The 21,181-nt window shown below is 47.6% G+C and overlaps 1 protein-coding gene across 11 annotated transcripts in view; it reads right to left on the reverse strand.

Moving 5' to 3' along the window:
* The window catches only part of GLI2 (GLI family zinc finger 2), a 257,249-nt gene that overhangs the window by 134,834 nt on the left and 101,234 nt on the right, over nt 1-21,181 (reverse strand). The window lies entirely within an intron of this gene.

A 21,181-nucleotide genomic window follows, 5' to 3' on the forward strand; every position in this document is an offset into this window, starting at 1 on the left:
ATGGATGGATAGGTGTTTGGGTGGGATGGATGGGTTGATGAGTAGGTGGGTGTTTGGGTGAGGTGGATCAGTTAATGGGTGGGTGGATGGATGGATAGGTGTTTGGGTGGGATGGATGGGTTGATGAGTAGGTGGGTGTTTGGGTGAGGTGGATCAGTTAATGGGTGGGTGGATGGATGGATAGGTGGGTGAGTGGGTGGGCAGATGGGTAGGTGGGTGGTTGAATGGATGGAAGCTCTCTAGTCAGGATATTTCCTCTTCTCATCTCTCTGTCTCTACCCTCCTCCCCACCTCACTCCTCTTTCCTCCATAGCCATTTCAGTTTAGATCTTTGTGACGTGCAGCTGACCACAGAGTGGGCAGTGACTTCAGAGATTAAGATCCACAGCCCTGCACGTCTTGGATGCATCACTAAGCCCTAAGCCTTCCCCTGGTCTTTAGGCTAGCATGGCCAAAAGGCATGGAAGGATGAGCTTTTCTACCCAGCTTTTCCTCCACCTCATCTTCCATAAGCCCCGGCACACACCTTTATTATCTCTGCCTGCCCAGGCAGCTCCCACCTTGATATAAATCAGAGGGCTTCTGGGCCCAGTTCAACCCAAAGAGGGCTAGTCCCTCCAGGCCTGAAAGTGAGCCAAGCACACCAAAGGCCCAAGTCCTCATCAGAGGCCTTTCCATCTGGATTTTATCCCCATTCCAGCCACACGAGGCTTCTGCAGACGCCCCTGAGGAATGCAGTGGGGCAGCCAACAGAGCAGCCCAGGAAAGTGCGGGTCTGCCCAGCCATGGGAGGGCAGCAGTCAGGCAGGCAGAATGACACAGGACTCAGGACTACAGTCCCTGGAGATCGGGGGCGCTGGAGGTTCTGTTGCCGTGAGGGTGTTCTGTAGGCAGCTGAGCCAGCTCCCTTACACAGTGGCTGGTCCCAGGTCAAAGCCAGGTCCGGGCACTGCAAAGTCTACAGGAAGTGGAGATCGGGGCGGTGGGCAGGTCCACTTTAAAACAAGGCCCATGACTGTGAGAACCCCATCCAAATCTCTACCTAGGGGCCCTCCTGCCTCCTGGCCCGGGCACAGTCGGCCCAAACCTGCCATAAATGGGAAGCCTGAATCCCAACCTGGAGCCCCACAGGAAGGAGCTAGAAGATGCAACAAAGGGTGGCAAGGTGAGCGGCACGGCAGCTCTGATCCCAGAAGGCGCTGCCAACGCCCACATTAGAACCTGCCTGAGCTGCTAGAGGTGGGCACCCCCTGCCCTCACTCCCTCCTGGCTGGCATCATGAGAGAAGCCAGGCAGGCAGAACAGGCAGCTTCTCAGCCTGAGGTGTTGGAAAATAAGTGCGGGATGGACAGCAGGGAGAACTCAGGCTGAGGAGTCAGCAGCCCAGGGTTCAGTTCCAGTTGTACAGCCCTGCTCAAGTCACCTCCCTCCCTGAGCCTCAACTGAACCCTTTGTAAACTGGGGACAAGCACAGTGACCTTGCTTTTATCAAGATGGCATGAGATAATACAGGTGCCCAGATCCAAGTAAGCACTGCACAAATGGTGCCTGCCGGTGTTTTAAATAGGGTAACTGACTTTCCTTAATGAACCTAATAGAACATATGTGTGCCTTCCTGAGTGGAGAGGAGGTCCAGCACAGAGGCTCAGAGCAGAGGCCCAGGGTCAGAGAGCCAGGGCTGGAAGGCTGCTCCACCACTTAACAGCTGTGGGCCCTCAGGCCCATCACATCACCTCTGTAGTCTCCATTTCCCCCACTGTCCAGTGACGATTATGGGACTGTTACCAGGGCTGTTGGAGGATTAAATAATCCAGTGCATGGAAAACCAAGCAGTGCCTGGAACCCTAAGAAAAGTGAGCTCGCAGTAGTTTCATCATCTCAATTCCCCTGGGGAGCTCCACAGTTTCTCTGGAGAGCGCCTTTGGGAATCCTGCTTTGGGGACTGTTTTTAAACCTTGTGAATATCCTCAGTGATGGGAAGAGAGTGTCACTTCACTCGACCTTCACCCATTCTGTAACCATGCTGAGTACTGGAGACACAGGGCCCTGAATTCACAGCGCTCCCGGGGGACACATGCTAATGGACAACGCACTGTGCAGACCGTTTGGGTAAAAAGCAGAGTGCGTCTGTGAAGCCACCTGATCAACCAAGTTTCTTGAGTGGCTCGCTCACTGGCTTTGAAGACAGCTCCAAGCACGAGAACAACCACGGTGCCACAGCTGACAGCCGCCTCCAGGGTCAGCGTGCAGCCGGGAAGCCCTCCGGGACCTCCCAGGGACCGTTTTCTCATAGGAGCTGTCTGCACAAACTCCTTCCTGTAGCCTCTTCCCTGATCATCTGCGAATTGTTTATTTCTGTGAGTTTGCGTGTCTGGTAGGTTCTATGTTTTCCTCTGCTCATTTGCTGTGTTTTTTATTATTCTTGCCCAAATAAACCTCCTCTCAAATTAGATGAGGAAATCAGGGTCATTCCGCGATGACCTCGAGGGGAGCCTGCTCTGTGTGGAGGGTGTGCAGGGCTCCTGCCAGCCCACTAAGGGGTTCTGCCCCGTGCTGGCCCTGGACAGGCCGGAGTGCCCAGCCCTGGGCTGAGCCAGAGGCTTTCCAAGTGTGTTCTGGGCCAACAGCAGCAGCAGCAGCATCTGGGGACTTACAAATGCAAACTTTCAAGCCCCATCACAGGCCTACTGAGTCAGAAACTCAGGATGGAGGCCCAGAATCTCATGTTTAACAAGTCTCTTGGGTGATTCTGATGCGCCTGACAATTTGAGAACCCCGTGCTAGGCAAACAGAGGGCACTCAAGAAGTCCATTCTGGTGCATATGCCTTCCTTCTGGTTTTTCCTCATCTTCAGGTGTGTCCCAGGCATTGAAAGCAGAAAACCTCAGAACATACACATCGTGGAGACCAAATATAATGGGTGACATGAAACACGACCCCTTCTGCAGCTGTAGCCCCTCAGGGTTCCAAAGGTTCTTCTGGGATCCTGATTTCACCTGATTGTCACAGTCTGTAGCGGAGGGGACTGCTCACACACTCAGCAGATGACTGGGGCAGCCCCCCTTGAAGCAGCACTGGGCGGGTGATGTGACACATCCTGTCGGCCTCAGGAAAGGGAAGGCTATGCGTGGCTGGAACTGGCAGGCAGGCCCTCTTAAAAGTGGGACCCAAGTGTGACCAGAGGATAGAGGTGAACTGACAGGGCCTGCCAGGGTCACTGCCTATGCCTTGGCCTTCACACTTGCTGTCCTCTTTGCCTAGAAATTTTTGACCCTTTGGCAAACTTCTGCTCCTCTTCTGAGACTCAGCTCAGGAGTCGCCTCCTCCAGGAAGCTCTCCTTGACTCCCAGCCCTGCCCTTGGGCTGCCCTTTTGTGCTCTTACCTCTCTACATTGTAACTCCTACACTCTTGGCTGGTTTTTTTCCACCAGAATGTGAGCAGCTGGAGGGCAGGAATTTGTCTTATTTCCCACTATAGCCCTTGATACACAATAGGTGTTTGATAAATGCTGGTCAAATGAAGGAGGAGACAAAAATGGGCTCAGGGGAGCCACAGGCCACCATGGACAGGAAGTGCCTGTACATCTTGGCTGTTCCCCCAAGCTGCTCCATCTCATAGGGGACCCGCATCCCCACTACCACCACCGTGCAAATGCAGTCCGCTAGATCCACCCTAGCCAGCTGCACCTGTAACCATGCCATTCAGACAGCACCCCACACAGATGCCAGGAGGCGAGAATCAAAGCAAGTCCCCACGTGGGGACCTGAGCCCTGGGGCCTGCGAGGAGAGAGGCTCAACACAAGTCATACAGAAACCATGTGCGTCTTTCTCCTGATAGCAACAATTTGGAAAAGCAAAAGGGAGACCTTCATTGGAAAATGAAGAAAAGTATGATTATGTCATCTTTTGGGTTTCACTCTCTTCTTTCTCTTAATATGCAATGGACTAGTGACTTAGAAAAACAACAGATCCAAACAGCCAGAAAGCTCAGCACTGCAATCCCATGCCAGCCCTTGCAGACTGGCAGGCCTGCTGCTCCTGCTAGACAGGCCCTGGGCCTTTCTCAAGGGAGACCCCTCTGAGCTGCAGGAGAATCTTCTACCCAGAACCAATGGTGGAACCATGTCACAGAATTTCTCTTCCATGACACCTCCTCTCTCCCCAGGCCCAGTCCCTAGTGACCTGAGGTGTCATTCTCTGAACTCAAATCTCCAGCTTCTGTCCTGGATCAAACTGCTCTTGGCAGCCCCATGCCTCACACCTTTGTGCCAACCTCCTCCTTGTCCTGGTCTGCCTGCACCTTCTCTGTCCCTTTGGAGGTCTCCTGGCCCTCCTTTCAGCCTCAGCTGAACCTAGACCTACCCACCTCCAGCCCCCGCAGAAAGCCTTTACCAAAGACCCTCTGAGGGCCAGCACCTTGCTGGCCCTCACTCGCCTTGCAGAGACAGTGTCATCTACTGTCTCCTGAGCGATCATGTCGAGGGCCAGAGTGGGTAGGGGATTTGGGATTTTCAATTTGCCCAAGGACACACATTGCTGTCTTCTCTGTGCTCCTCTGTTCCTGGCCACTCTCTCACAGAATTCATTACACCCTCATTATCCCTTCCTGCGTCTGTCTCCCCCAGAGTGGGTGGACAGCACCTGACCCTCTTCACACACCCAGAACCATCACAGTGGCCGCACACTGGGCACAGCGAGTGCTGGCTGGCTGTTCTGTTGAATGGCAAAGGTCCTGATGGCCTACCAAGGCATACGGGGTGCTCAGTACCAGTGACAGCTCAGGGATCACTTCCTCACTGGGATGTTTGTATTGCAAGCCAAAGGAATGAACCTATAATGGTGGAATTCTAGGCTTCATCCCAAAGTGGGCTGGGGAGGCAGGAGAGGTATCTGTGGGCAGAGAAGCCTTCCTCAAACCAACCATGTAAACAGCTACCTCCTCTGTCTGTGTTTACAGGCGGCCCTGCCTCTGGAATGCTGGCATTGGTCCTAGATGCCATCCCTCAGAAACACACTCGTCCCTCAGTCCTGCCTCAACTTCACTGGCACGGACACGACCTATCATCTGGGGGTCCTGTCGGACAGCCAGCTGTCCCCCCAGCACCCCTGGTGGGGGTAGGCAGGAGTGCTACGTGTTTCAGCACCTCCTTTGGCCTGCAGTGGCCCCACCCAAGCCCAGCACAGAGCTGGCCCGAAAATGGAGCTCAGGAGGAGCCCCACTGCACAGGGAACGGCTCTCTGCCCATCCGCCTCTGTGCCATCCGTAGGCCTGGGCAGGGTAGGGATGACTCCACGTGCTCCAACCTGTCCTCCTCCTCTCTCCAACTCCTGAAAGACTCCAAGCTCAGGTTCACCCTCCACACAGGCGAATGCCATCTGGGTTCTAATCCTACAACCCCCTTAGGGCCTTCCCCACTGACTCTGGGCCTGGGACTTCTTGCCCTTAATGTGGAGTCAGGCCCCTTGTCCCACCTCTGGCCTGCCTTTCCAGTCTCAGCTCACTCTTCAATCGACTGGTGCATTTCTCCAAGACGTGGCAATGCCGCCCCAGGCAGACCGGCCTGCCCCTGCTACCAGATGGCACCGCTTGTATTCTCTGCAAACCCGCTTCCTAAGGCTCACGCTATCTAAGCTTTCAGTTCTCAAATGGGACCTCCTGGGAGAGGCCTCCCCCAGTACCCAGTGGGGGGCATCTCCCAGTTACCCTCTCATGCCCACTCTATTTTCTTCATAGCACCTCTCCCTGAAAGTGTTTCACCTGTGTGTTGACTTGTTGATTGTCTATTCCTCCTCACAGGAACAGGAGCGCCATGGAGGTGGGGACTGCACTGGTTTAGCCCAAGCCCACTGCCTGATGCCCAGTTGGCACTCACTGCCTCCTCTGTGTTCGGGGACAGTGTGAAGACCTCCCTGGTGGGGCCTTTCAGTCTGCCTGGAGCTACACCAGACTCCAGTTCAGTACCAGCCAGGCCCCAAGGGCAGGGACCAGGCCTAAGTCACAGGCAGTCATCCCCGGATCTAATGACCCCAGGCACACAGCAGCCTTGACAAAGCCTTCGTGGTCATGCTGCACGTCAGACAAGCCCGTCCATAACCTGCAGGCAACAAGAGCAGGGGCCACCTCCAGTCCCCTGGCCCTGGGGGCCCACGGGCTGCATTTTTGTGTATTTCCAAAAAAGTAAATCCAAACAGAACAACATAGGACTGAAAACTCCTCACTTGAGAGGTCACACCAGTCCCAGCCCAGCCTGGCCATCATGACCTCCCTTAAGGTGGCCCAGCCCGGCCATCATGACCTCCCTTAAGGTGGCCCAGCCCATGGTCCCAGGAGCACCACTGAGAGGCCTGTTCCATGCTGCCCTGAGTCCACCCCCAGTGAGTCCTTGTTACAAACTGGGGCCCATGCAAGTTCTTTCATTTTAATTTTCATGATTCTTTTTCTTTTTTTAAAAAAAATCTAAGCAATCCTGCATATGATTTTTACACTTGATCTTAGCCAAAAGGCTGAGAAAAGATCTGCGTATGATTTTTTAAAGAACAAATAGCACCAAAGGGCTTATAATGAAAGGCAATAGTCCCCCCCCTGTGCCCTGGAGGCAACCACTTTTAACTTTGAAAAAATATTCCTGCTCTTAATTCCTCTGGCAGCTATCTGATCTATATTAAGGAAGGTATTAAAATACCACGTTTTGATTCTTTAATCCTATGAGCTTAATGTTTCTCATTTATCGGTTATTTATACAGAGGACAACTCAATTCACTTGGACCTCCCTCACCACACACAGAATGGTGTATAAGGCCAACCCCTGCCTCCCGCACAGTGACGACAGCAGCTCCCGATCCTCCAAAGGCACCAGGGCTGCAGCCCTCTTCTGGAGTCCCTCCCCTGGAATCCCTCAAGCCTCTGCTCTGACTGTAGAGAGGGGGCAGCTGCACAGCCCCGGCCTTGCTATCATTCCCTTCTTGGGGGTCTCCCTCCTGGGACCTCAGGTCTTCCCTGCATTCACTTACTCCCTTACACTGTAAGTGAGAATCCTTAAGTAAAGGCCAAAGATATACAGAAGTTAAATGCTTTGAGTCCCTCCTATATGACTGAAGATAGCCTTATTCTCCCCTCCCATCCGCCTGAGAGCTTGTCTGATAGTTTCATTGCTAATTTCCCAGGGAAAATTCACTGACTTCACACACTCACTGCTGTTGATCAAAAAGGTAGTAGTTTAGTCCTCCTTCCTTTGTAGATGACCTAGGCTGTTTAGTTTTGTTTGTTTAGTTTTGTTTTGTTCTGTTCTGTTCTGTTCTGTTCTCCCCTTCTCTAGAAGTTTTCAGAAGTGTTACTTTATTCTTGGTTATTTGAAATTTCACAATCACATGTCTAAATTATTATTTTTTTTCTTTTAAAGTACTGGGCACACTGAGGGATGTTTTAATGTGAAGATTTTTATCCTGATCCAGGCAATTTTCTTGTATTGTTCTTGTATAACCTTCTCCCATCTGTTTTCTGTTTCAGTTTCTGAAACTTCCCTTAGTCAAATACTCCATCACCTGCCTTTGTATTGCACCTTTCTCAGCTTTCCTTTCAGATGTTCCAGTCTTTGCTTTCTTCTTCTTTTCATGAAATCTCATGTGTCCCTTTAATGAACTTTTTATTTCAACTATCATATTTTTAATCTAAAGCTCTTTTTTGTTCTCTGAATATTCTTATTTCATAGCATCCTGTTCTTGTTTTATGGATGCAATGCTTTCTTGGGCCTTTCTGAGGACACCAATGGGTGGGAGGTCAATTTGCCTGCTTACATTTTCATCTCCTCCTGAATTCCGCTGCTTTGGGAACCATGCTTTCCCAGTCGTCCATGTGGACATTGCTCTTTCACGTAGCAACCTTTCTTCAGATGTCAGTCAAACCCTGGATGTCCACTCACATTTAAAGAAGAGGGACTGGAACCTTGGTTGGAAGTTCTGCATAGATGAGTGGGGCTTGTCCGATGGTAGCTTTAGCAATTCCATAGGGAGACCCCCAAATGCCAGAGTGCTCCAAGCTTGGCACTGGGATCCAATACCCACAGGGTCTTCCCTGGTTACCCCAGAGAGTTACCTTACTTTCTCTACAAAAGAACACAATTGCCACCATCATCGTCATCATCATCACTATTGGCATAAAAGATAAACACCTGGATTCTAGTCATTCTATATGGGAGGTTGAGAGGAAGAAAGGAATCAATGACACCCATTTAATTTTTTTAAAACGATGGTAAAATATATATAACGTAAGATTTACCATTTTAACCATTTTTAAGTGTACAGCTCAGTGGCATCAAATACATTCACATTGTTGTGAATCTTCAAAACTTTTCCATCTTCCCAAACTGAAACTCTGTGCACATTAAACGTTAACTCCTCATTCCCCTCTTCCCCAGCCACTGATAGCTGCAATTCTACTTTCTGTCTCTCTGAATTTGACTACTCTAGGGGCCTCATATAAGTAGAATCATGAGGACGTGTCCTCTTGTGTCTGGCTTGTTTCACTTAGCGCATGTCCTTGAGGTTCATCCATGTTGCAGCATGTGTCAGAATCTCCTTCCTTTTGATGGTTGAATACTATTCCATTATATGGTAAGCTACAGTTTATCCTTGCCTTCATCATCCGTTTAATCTTAAAGCCACTTAGAGTAACAGCTGACAGAGTGTGCAGACCTGTCCTTGTCACACAGGGGCAGGAGTGCCGCTGAGCTCTCCAGAGATGGCATCCCAGCCCCTTCCCGCCACTCCTTCCTTCTTCCTAAGAAAAGTGACTATCTGTGAGCTTCTAGGCCTCTCCACAGAATGTGTGGCCCAAGGCCCACATCTTGCTGTCCCCAGTCCCCACACCCCAGTGTGGGTGGCCTTCTTGACAGAGGACTAGCTATTTTTAGTAGAAATGCAGAACTGCCACCATTTTTAGCAGAAAGGCAAAGGTGCCAAGGAGACTTCTTTCTCCTCCAACTCTTTCCTCCCCAGGGTCTCCTTCCTGCCAGCGCCTTCTGCAAAAGTTGCCAAGAATAGGATGAACAATGAAAAACAGACCTAAGTTTTCATCCCTGTCTTGAGTACCCTGCCTCCACCCAAAATAAAGAGAAAGGCTGAGGCGACAGGGACAACCCCAGGGGCGAGTCGGGAGGCAGAGCACCTCCCTGCTGCGAACTCCCTGTGTGGCCATCCCCACTCTGCTCGCCGGTCTCCTGGTGTGATAAGATGAGGGGTGAGGCTGCATAGCTCCCAACGCCACAGAGCTCTTAATGGAGGAGCCCCACGTTCTAGCCGGTGCAAACCCATGGGCCAGGGCAGGAGGCTTCTGCTTGCTCTGCCGCCCCTTCCAGGACAATTGCAACCAAGCGGCAGAGTCAGGCCCATCCTGGGAGCTTCCTTCTCAAGTTCAGAAGCCAGAGGCATTCAAAGTGCTTGCTCAGGTGTGTGCTGCGCGGTCTGCGGGGGCCCGACAAGCTCCGTCAAGATGCAGCCTGTATTATTCATGCCTTCTCCCTCTTCCCACAGCTTCTGAGGGAGGCTGCCACCATGGCCCGCTCACAAGGGCTGCTCTGAGCACTGCCCCTGCCTAAGCGCCTGCCTTTAATAAAAGATAAACAAGAAGTGCCATGTGGGGACAGTGACATCTGCTGCACCCCTCCCCACAGCGGGTTTCTCCCTTTCTGGGATTTGGAGCCACATGCGGCTGGGAAAGAGGGCTGGCAGGGATCCAGCTGCAGTCGTAGGCTCCACGCTGGGTCTTGGCCTCAGCTGTATTAAATCAACTCCCTGGCTCCAAATAGGAACCACCCCCCCACCCCCCACGCAGCCAAGGCAGGAACATCTGAACACCAGGATCTCCCAGCTCACTCTGGGAGGCCAGTGGCAGTTTCCAGGGCTGACATTCAGACTTCTCCAATCCAACCCCCCAATCCATCCCCCAATCCAAGTTCACCAACCCCCCAATCCAAGTTCTAGGCGGTGGCAGGCCCAGAAACAGCCATTGCTCCGCTTCCTCCCATCGCTGGAAACTCAGGAGGAGCCTTGCAGGAGTTCTCTTTGGCTGTCTTCTCTTACTCCTGATCCTCAAGAGACGTGGAGGGCAGGGGGTCCCTGGGTGCAGTGGTCTCTCCCGGAGCTGCATGGTCCTTCTCATGCCTCTAAATGCTTTTGCCTGTGTGGACCTCCTCCTCCATAAGACACATTAAAAATTATATTTTACTAATGTGTTGGGTTAAAGACGAATATAATCCAGGCTTCTGGGCTGGATTATATTCATTTACTTTTTTCCGATTATTAAAAAATTAAAACTTTGGGCCCATCCCAGGATGACGAGCCCTCAGCACAGTGCCTGCTGAGCCTGATGGAGCAGTCAGCACTGTTCTTCCTTGCCAGAGCCTCAGGTTTTCCCAGGACTATTCCAGGAATTCCCTAAGTTCCAGGCAAACCCGGATGATTGGTTGCCCTCCCCGCACCTCTTGTTTCAGACGCAGAGCCCCCGAGAAGCAAGGACAGCCACGACGGTCTAACCATCACAACCCCCAAACCTGGAGACTAAACCAGAGTAGCTGAGCTCTTGCCACAGGCCAAGACTTTATTAGGAGCTGGAAAGACACAGCTAAAACCCACGCTTGCTCCCAGGAGCTGCAAACAAACAGCTGCAGTGCCCGCGCTGTGCAAGGCCTGGGCTGAAGACACAGTCACTGTCACTCCTCTGAACACAAGGATGCTTCCATCTGCACAGCAACTCTGAGATGCAGCTAGAAACATGGGTTTTATAGGTGAAAAAAGAGAATCTCAGGGAGGTCAAGGAACTCACCCAACTGGCTTTGAAGGGAAAGGGCTGAGGACCAAGCTTGGGGCTGCCCAGCTCCATGCCTGAGCCACGGTTTTGCCAGAGCCAGACTCATTGAGGAGAACCAAACACGGCTGCCTCTTGACCTGGTACACCAAAGTGGCCTGGAACGGACAGGCAGGACAGGTGCTTCGGCATGACCAGTGGCTGTTGGGAAACAGCCTGGAGAGGTGCCAGCCCCTCAGGACCCCTGCAGAACAAGTACAGTACCACCATCTGTGCACTCAGCCCACACCAAATTACCAAGTGCCCGGAGACCCAGCAGCTGTGAAGAGCCCCCTTGGAGAGCTTGCTCTAACAATGCAGATACCTAGGCACCTCCCAGGCCCAGCCAGTTATGGATGAGGCCTACAAAGGCTTTCACAAAACCTCTTCTGAGTGATTTTTGCTGAGCAGCCAGAAACAGAGAGCCCAGAACTCCACCTATCTCTCTCCAGACAGATGCACATGGAAGGTCCAGGGACCAGGAGCATGGTGTAATTAGCTCCGTCCAGCAAGCCAGGAAAATGACCCCAATTGGGTGGCTTTGAAGAAGGTGGAAGGGAGGCCACTCCACAGCAAGAAACCAGAATGACTGACGGGGGAGATCTAAACCAGGCCCACTCCTCAAATGACAACACATGAGTATGTCTAGTCGTGCTTTGGACCCCCCTAGTGACATCTCCCAGCTGACCTGGGGAAAGGCAGAGCCCCCAGTGATGTCCAATGACAGATCCAGATCCTGGCTCTGTCTCTAACCAGCTGACTGACTTAGATAATTCCACTTAGCCTCAGTTTTCCCATCTGTAAATTGGAAAGGGTTGTTGTGAGGATCAAATGAGCTAACCTGTGTAATATTTAGTCTGATGTCTGGCAATTAGGAAAACCTCAGCAACAATATCTACGTGATACTACCACGTATTCCAGGCACAATACCTGGAACCTAATAAGTAATGAATATTTACTAAGTGGATGATTTGCCACAGAAACAGAGGTATCCATGCAGGTATCACCCCATCCCATGATTCCAATCAGGAAAGAATCCAAGCAGTGTCCCGAGTTCATTAGTGGTAGAATGAGCCAAGTCAGCACAAGAAGCTGACCGGGGCTCCCAACTGCTGTGCTGTTTGCTTTCCAGGTCTCCCAGGGAGCACCTCTCCAGTCCCCAGGCCACCCAAAGCTGGGCGGGGTGTCTGAGAAGGAGACTGGAGGCAGGCAGCTCCAGCCAACTGGCAGCTGCAGCATGTGAGCACGGCAGAAAGTCCAGGCCCATGTAGGCGTGCCTGGGCCTTGGCTGAACCAAGACTGATCTAGTTCCTTGAAGCCAAGTAGGGATGTTTCCTCCCCGCATAGCACGTCTTCCCTTGGGACAACCACAAGACAAGCCATCATCTTAATGAAGCCCTAGCGCTGTTTGCATTTCCAAAGCATCTCTTTCTCCTTCATTTTTAGTTTATATTTTTGAGACAGAGTCTTACTCTGTCACCCAGGCTGGAGTGCAGTGGCACAATCTCGGCTCACTGCAAACTCCACCTCCTGGGTTCAAGTGATTCTCATGCCTCAGCCTCCCAAACAGCTGGGATTACAGGTGAGCACCACCATGGCTGCCTAATATTTGTATTTTTAGTAGAGACGAGGTTTCACCATGCTGGCCAGACTGGTCTTGAACTCCTGACCGCAAGTGATCCACCCACCTCAGCCTCCAAAAGTGCTGGGATTATAGGTACGAGCCACTGCACCCAGCTTCTTTCTCCTTTTTTTCCTCACCTGCTCCTCCCACCCAGTCTACACAGGGGGCAATTCCAGGTGGAGAACAAGAGGCTAGAGAGGTTAACATTCATCACCTGGAATCATGCAGCAACTCACAGGTGAAGCCTTCTTTTCAGGACACTATGTGGGCCAAGAAAGCAATAAGGATTATCCCTACCCAACTGGCTCCTGACGCTGAGGGGTCTCTGCTAGGATAGGGTACCCCAGAAAGTAAGTGCCCTTTGGGGTGCAGATCACAACACCAAATTACCCTATCCACTTTGTCTTGGTGACCAAAGACACAAACTGAAACTACAACCGCCAGGGAAGAAAACGTTAATTTCCTTTCTAACCAGAATTCAGAACATTTTGGAGCTGGAAAGAATCTTTGAGAAACCATAGTCCAACCTTCCTATTTTACAGATGGGGAAAGTGAAGTTCAGAGCAACAAAGGCTGCTCCAGGCTACAGAGTCAGTTAGCAGTAGGTCTTCTGACTTCCCAGCCAGCAAAGTGACAGGAAGGGACGGAGACCCTCCAAGCCTCACCTGCACCCACTATAAAGACACAAGAAATGGAGTTTGTACCCAAGTAGGGCTGGATGTACTAATTTTATGCAGATTCCATCTAATGCCATTAGGCAAAGTAAGGATGAGCAAACTACAGCCTGAGGCCAAATCTGTCCACTGCTCATTTCACTGGGACACAGCCCTGCTCGATCATGCACATACCATCTATGCTGCTTTTGAGCTCCAGTGGCAGAGGAGAGTAGTTGTGACAGAGACCATATGTATGGCCTGGAAAGACTGAAATCTTTACTCTCTGGCCCTTTACAGACACGTGTGCTGACTGCTGATTTCGAACTAGGGAAAATGTCAAGCACCCTCTGCTAGGAGCTACTCAGGGCTCTTTGGTGACATCAGATAGGACCCTTGCCCTGATGTAAAAGGTGGGAAACAGGCCCAGTGAGAGATGGGTCTTGCCAGGGACCACACTGCAGGCTCCAGCAAAACCACACTCCTGGCCAGGTATGGTGTCTCATGCCTGTAGTCTCAGCACTTTGGGAGGCCGAGGTGGGCGGATCACTTGAGGTCAGGAGTTCGAGACCAGCCTAGCCAACATGGTGAAACCCTGTCTCTACTAAAAATACAAAAATTAGCCAAGCGTGGTGGCATGTACCTGTAGTCCCAGCTACTTGGGAGACTGAGACAGGAGAATCACTTCAACCCAGGAGGCAGAGGCTGCAGTGAGTCGAGATCGTGCCATTGCACTCCAGCCTGGGAGACAGACAGAGACTCCGTCTCAAAACAACAACAACAACAACAAAAATAAACCACACTCCTCCCTGCTCCAGAGCCCCTCTGACGCCCGTGGAACCTGCAGAGTCCCAGCTGCCCTGCAATCCACTATACAGACCTTAACCAAAGACGGGTATTTGCTTTCCTTTTCAAAATATTTTCATGGAAGAAACAGGGGACATAATGTCCTTAAGCGGCACCTCAGTTACCCTTGTAATCTCGTTTGAGGTTATTTTTGTGAACTCCAAAACACAGACTGGGTACAGGTATAAGTATAGACAGATCTTGTCCCGATGTCTAAGTTCTAAGTGTGCCTGGGTAGCCACAGTGATGGCCTCAGCTCCGAACAGCACTACCTTGGGGCTGGAAGCCTGGTATGGATCCTGCCTATAGGATCTTGGGAAAGTGACTTCACCGCCTGAGCCACAGGTGTCTGCAAAGTGGCGGTAACAACAGGGTTGGGAGGAATAAATGGGAGCATCTTGGTGGGGAGGTGGCTCCGTAAAGGCTGGCTGCCAGCATTCATTCACTCCCACTGCATTCTGGAATATTAAAAGGAAAATGAGGCCTTTATTGAAGGGTGCCTTCCAGTACACACAGCAGATAAGGTCTTATTTTGGGTTACGTCAAAAACAAAGTCTCTACCAAATGTGATGCTCACATTATTTTAGTGTCATCATAAATGACATTATCTTTAATCTGGTGCACCAACTTGTACAACCCAGGGAATGATTCCCCAACCAGACTTCCAGCTGGGCCACTGAAGGTCTGAGTAAGCAGCTCTCATGGAATGTATTCATTTCAAAAACAACAAGAAAACTATTATTTGAATTCACAGGCAGATGGTCTGTAAGTCTAACAAATAAAACTATGTCCTATGCCTTCTGCTAAGGGTAATTTCTCTGAAGTGTAAGTATTTTCATTCACTCATTCAGAAACTACACATTGCACATCTGTGGCTGAGGGGCTTAGGAAAATTCTTGTAACTATAGGTTTAGCCCACAGGAAGCTTGGAGGCCAGGCCAGCCCACGCTACATGGGGCAGCCTTGCTATGGAGGGTCAGTTCTCACATCAGCATGCCAGGAGCTCCCTGTAAGCTACATCTTGCATCCCACAAACATGCTCTAAAATGTGGGACGCCCCTTGGCAAGATGATTTCTCATGGCATTGTTTGAAAATAGCGGAAGACTGGAAATCTAAATATCCATCAGAGGGGGACTCGTTAAATAAATTACAGTCTGTCCATATAATGGAATACCAAACAGCCACACAAACAAATGAAGAAGTGCTTCAGGCCTGATATGGACCAATTTCCAAGATACATTGTCATGCAAAAAAAGCAAGATGCTGACAATTGCATTAAAAAACATATATATGTGTGTATGTGTGTAAATTTATAGATAAGCACACATATATAAATATTCACAAATAACATTTTATTTATGCATACACATCTAGAATCTCTTGCAAAGGATATGTGAGAGGCGGGGAACATTGGTTGTCTCCAGGGAGGGAAACCAGGGGGCTGGCTGAGAGGGAGATTTTTCACCACATAACCTTTAGTAACTCTTGAATATTTTTTGGTTTCAATCTCATCAACTTTAAGCAAAGAAGTCTGTTTTTTTTTTTTTTTGAGTTGACAAATATGTAACTATTGAGTTTGAATCATGTAAATTACTCTAGCTAAAATAATAAAATAAAAAAAAACTTACCAAAAGCCAAATACCTCCGATAGTTCATCCAAAAGTGAACTGGAGTGAAGGAGAAGGGCCTTCATTTATCTTTCTCAGAGCCTAGCAGCAGCACCACACACACAACACACACACACAACACACACACACACACACACACAGACACACACACCCCCTCCAGACTGGCTTGCCATGGGTCTTCCTCCCAACTGGGGAACCAGAGACCCCAGCTGGCCCATGCATTCTGCTCTGCACTGGAATCTAGGGACAGGACTCTCCCCCACCATACTCTGAGCAGGCTAGGAAGCAAGTCCAGCTCTCCTCTGTCCTCCCAGCACCTGACATACTGGAGGCAATGAAGAAATGTTTTAAACAGTGCCCAGGACAGTGCTGGGCACACAGAAGACCCTCGGTAAATATTGTTGAAATGAATGAAGACAGAAAATCTAGAAGAGTCAAGAAGTCATCACTCTTGACTTAAGCTTACCTTAAGCTTGTGGATTCAGTGTCTGGGGGGAACTGCCATTACAAAAATAGTAGTTCACTGATAAGGATGTGCTCACAAAATGGTCAAGTGTCCTGCAGAGATCACACAGCACAGCAGCGTGGAGGATGGCCCTAGGCAAAGTGAGATGAAATGGGCCCTCTCCTCTCTCTTCATTAGGCCCTCTGTAGAATCCCTCACATTGTGCCTTAGTATGCAGCGTACAAGCCTTGGTCCTCGTCCAAGAGGGCTTAGGTGGTGAGTGACTTAGCCAGTGGATTTTGGAATAAGGCAGATGCCAAGGATTTCCTCCTCTGAAAACTGACCACTTCATGGGTCTTTTGCATGGAGTGGATAATAATTACACAGTTCTTTCTCAAAATGTGTGTTTCTTTCTCCATCAACTTCATTTTCTACCTTTAATTTTGCATAGGAAAAACAACAGCGTAGTGACTTCGAGTTTCAGCCATATGATCAACAAGGTAAACTGAAGGCCTTCCAGCTCAATAAACAGAATGAACATTTGTTTAGATGCACATTTCAGCTGGCAAGAAAAGAGGCCACCTGGGGCCAGGTAACAAAGGGACCCCAAAGAACAGAGAGAGAGCTGAGGCTAAGCAGCCCAGGAGTGGGTGTTGGCCTCAGTAACCTAGTGGGTCTCTTTTTAACGACCATGCAGTGAGAGGACAGGAGGCCTGGAGTCTGGGAGAAATGAGAAGGGAGATCCAAGACCCCCATATGCAGTCAAGGCCATGGGATCGCTGCATCTCTAGTAACAGGCTGGACACCCTTCAATGCCCACCAGCACAGGGACATACCAAGATGCTTGGCTTCTCACGCCTCTGCTGGGAAATGGGCAGAGGAGCTGAAAAAGTATCTTCTGAGTATTTGTAGCCACATGCTTGCCTTCTCGCTGAGTGATAGTTCAAATTTATAGTCCCCATGTGGTCCAGGACCCCTAAGCTATGAAAAGAATACAAAATTGATCTCACATCGGTGCTACTCCTGAAGAACCTGGTCGTCACACAGAAAAGCACTTTGGAGGGACAGCCTCAACTCATGCTGCATAAGTTTCCGTCAAATAAATCTCCACTCATTATCTGAAATTACAAAGTGCACATGCACACATGTTCATGCACACACACACACACACACATACACACATGCAAGAGTCACCAGATACCACAAAGAAAATTACCAAAGTCAGCTTGAGAGAGGATTAGAAAATGTGTAACAGAAAGATGGATAATATAAAAACAAGGTGCCAAGACATGGAAGATAGAATAAGAAAGTTCCAGGAAGAGAGAATGCAGAGAAGAGGGGAAAGGCATAATTTGAAGAGATGGTTGGTGGAAATTTTTCAAAACTGTACAAAGACATGGATTCTAAGGCTTCAAATTTAATAAAATTGCTATGTTTCAGAATGTGTGGGATGTAACTGAAGCATAACTTAGAGATATGTTTATATCAAGAAAAGTAGAAAAGTAGGAAGGCTAAAAATCAATCACATAGGTGCCCAATTCAAGAAATTGGGAAAATAATGTCAAAGCACACCTAAGAAAGAAAGGAAATGATATAATGACATACTAAAAGAAACCAGTAAGAGAGAAAACAAAGAAATGAGGAAGAGAATCAACCAACTCCTGAATTAGACATTTGCAAGGATTAATAAAACTCTGTGAAAAGGCTGGGTGCGGTGGCTCACTCCTGTAATCCCAGCACTTTGGGAGGCTAAGGCAGGTGGATTACTTGAGGTCCAGAGTTCATGACCAGCCTGGCCAACATGATGAAACTGCATCTCTACTAAAAAGACAAAAATTAGCTGGGCATGGTGGCGCACGCCTGTAATCCCAGCTACTCGGGTGGCTGAGGAGGGAGAATCTCTTGAACCTGGGAGGCGGAGGGTGCAGTGAGCTGAGATCATGCCACTGCACTCCAGCCTGAGTGACAAGAGTGAGACTCCATCTCAAAAAAATAAATAAATAAATAAATAATAAAACTCTGTGAAGACTAACCAAGAAACAGGGAAGGGACAAATAAACAACATAGAAAATGAAAAAGGGAATATAGTTATAAACACTGCTGCTAAATTTAAAAACAAGAAAAATGAACACATTCCTGAAGACAGAGGTAGATTGATTGGTTGAATGAAAGATGACACAAAGAAATAGAAAACTGGAATTACCTCTAACCATTAAATAAACTTAATTAGTAATTTTTTTAAAAACGTTAAGAAACCAACAAACCCAGGCTGAGGTTTGGTAGTTTGGGTTTTTCCAAACTTTGTAACGTACAAATATTTGACAACAATCCTTAACATATCGTTGACATATACAAATATGAACATATACAAATATATTAAAATATTTGAAGATAATCCATATGGTATGCAAATATTTGAATATTGGAAAGGGGAGCATTCCTTAGGACATGTTATGAGGTTAATTTAGTTGAAAATTCAACTAAATAAGGAGAAGAATGGAAATTTATAGGCCAGTCTCACTGCTGATGGAATGACACAGCAAGAAGGCCTTTGCCAGATGCAGGTTCCTCAACCTTGGACTTCCCAGCCTCCAGAACTGTGAGAAATACAGTCCTGTACCACTTAATGACAGGGATATGTTCTGAGAAATGCATCACTAGGTGCATCACTAAATGTATAGCCTACTACACACCCAGGCTATATGATATAGGTTCTTCCTGGAACCTACTGACCCTGGGCTACAGCAGGTTACTATAGGGAATATTGAAGGCAACTGTAACACAATGGTAAGGATTTGTATATCTAAACATATCTAAACCTAGAAAAGGTACAGTAAAAACATGGGATTATACTCTTATGGGACCACTGTCCTACATGCGGTTCATGATTGTCCAAAATATTGTTATGGGGTGCATGAGTGTAAATGACTTTTCTTTATAAATTTCCCAGTCTATGATATTCTGTTATAGCAACACAAAGTGGACTAAGATAATGTGGCTACCAGAAATTTTAAAATTAAATGTGGTTCACATTATATTTTTATTAGACAGTGCTAATCTAGACAGCATAGTAAGATGCAAGAAAATAACTAAAGAGAGAAAAATCAGAAAGAAAGGAAAAAGCTATCACAATTTGTAAATGACAAGATTAAATAAAATGTCTATAAAATTTGTAGGGACACATTTAAAACTAGTAAAAGATCAGCAAGATTGCTAGAAATACGATCAATATATAAAATTTAACTACATGCCTAGATGCCAGCAATAATGAACTAGAAACTGTAATTTTTAAACATATTTATATGTGTGTGTATATTATATATATATAAAACATTTACAGCAGCAAAGAAAACTTCAGGATACTTATGAATAAATGTAACATAAAATGTGTAAGACCCTTATGGTACAAATGATAAAACAAAAAGATACAAAATAACCAATAAGTATAGGGAGAAAGACCATGATCATGCGTGGGAAAATGCAAAATGACAAAGATGGCAATCTTCTCCAAATTCATTCACAAATAATTCTAATCAAAACCCCAACAGGGATTTTCAGGACTCTAACAAGCTAATCCTAAAGTTCTCACGGTAGAACAAGGGCAGAAAAAGAGCCAAGACCGTTTGAAAGAGGAACACATGAGGGGATTTTCCGTACCATGCTTAATACAAAGCTGTCAGACCTAAGACAATGTGAGATGGCACCAGAAGAAACCAATAGACCAAAGGAACAAAGTAGGGAGCCCGGAAACAGAGCTACATATGCAAGGAAAATTGACATGTGACAGTTTTTGCATTTATAAAGTCATTAAAAATTAAGAAATAGAATAATTGCTACTGAGACGATTATTCACACAGATAAAGTAAAACAAATTTGATCTCTACATAATGTCAAAGACAAAACAATCTCAGCTAGATTTAAAAGCTACATGTAAACGCACAATTTTTTAAATTTTAGAACAGGAGAATAGCTGTATGACCTCAAGGACAGAAAGAACTTCCTAAAATACAAATACAAGCCACAAAAGAAAAGAATCATACACTTGACTGTGTTAAAATGTACAACTGTTGTCTCAATAAACCATGCCATACCCAAAGATAATGGCCAATAGAAGACTGAGAAATTATTTATAACATGTCTAAACAAGATTAAGATTTTTAAGATTAGTATCTCTTAAAAGTATTTTCAGAAAAACACAGCAACCCAGTAAAAAGCTGAGCAAAGGAGATGGATAGGCAAATCAGGGAGAAGAAGCCCAAATGTCCAATACATTGCAAAGGAACAGAATGCAAATGAAACTAAGATCATTCACTATTAGACTGGAAAAAATTCAAGTCTAATATTATCAACCATTTCATGAAAAGCGAGGCTGAAGAAACTATGCAGCCACTTTGGAGAGCAATTTGGCAATATCTAACAAAGCTAAAAGTGTGTACACCCAACAGCCCAGCACATCTACCCTTCCACTAGGGCTTGGGCTTCTAAATGAGCAGCGTGGTACAGAGAAAGAAACACATGTTGTGTTGCAATGTCCTCCAGGTGTCCATGCACATACAGAGGCACACACACACAAATAAAACAGTCTGACAAAACTTTACTACTTGCAATGTCATGTGATATTTTCTATTTCATCTTTTTAAATGCTGTTTCCCACGAAATTGATTTTATAAACCCCTGCTGGGAAGAAAGTTCTCCCACAGGGACACAAGGGGAGGTGTGCCACCCATGGCAACGATGTCTGCAACAATAAAAAAGTGTAAACAATGTAAATTACCTCAACAGGAGAGGAGAGAAATCGGCTGTGGAATATTCATTCATCGTGGCGTATACGGAGCTTTCAATGAGCAAATCAGAGCTTCAGGTAACGACATGAATACATCTCAAAAACATAATCTTGTGCACAGAAAAAAATATATACATGTACACACACATAATAAGATAACATCTTAATCAACTTTTGAAACACACCATGTATGGGCATTTACATATAAAGTAAAAACGGGGAAATATGCCAGAGGGATGATAAACACAACATTCTCTGGTCTGACGCTACTCCTGGGGGGCAGGAGATAGAAGAGGGTGATGGAATCAAGGAACAGCAATAGATAGGGGTTTAAATCAGGGTTTAACAGCCTGGATGGGG

Source organism: Pongo pygmaeus, chromosome 11, assembly GCF_028885625.2.
Source record: "Pongo pygmaeus isolate AG05252 chromosome 11, NHGRI_mPonPyg2-v2.0_pri, whole genome shotgun sequence".
Classification (NCBI taxonomy): domain Eukaryota; kingdom Metazoa; phylum Chordata; class Mammalia; order Primates; family Hominidae; genus Pongo; species Pongo pygmaeus.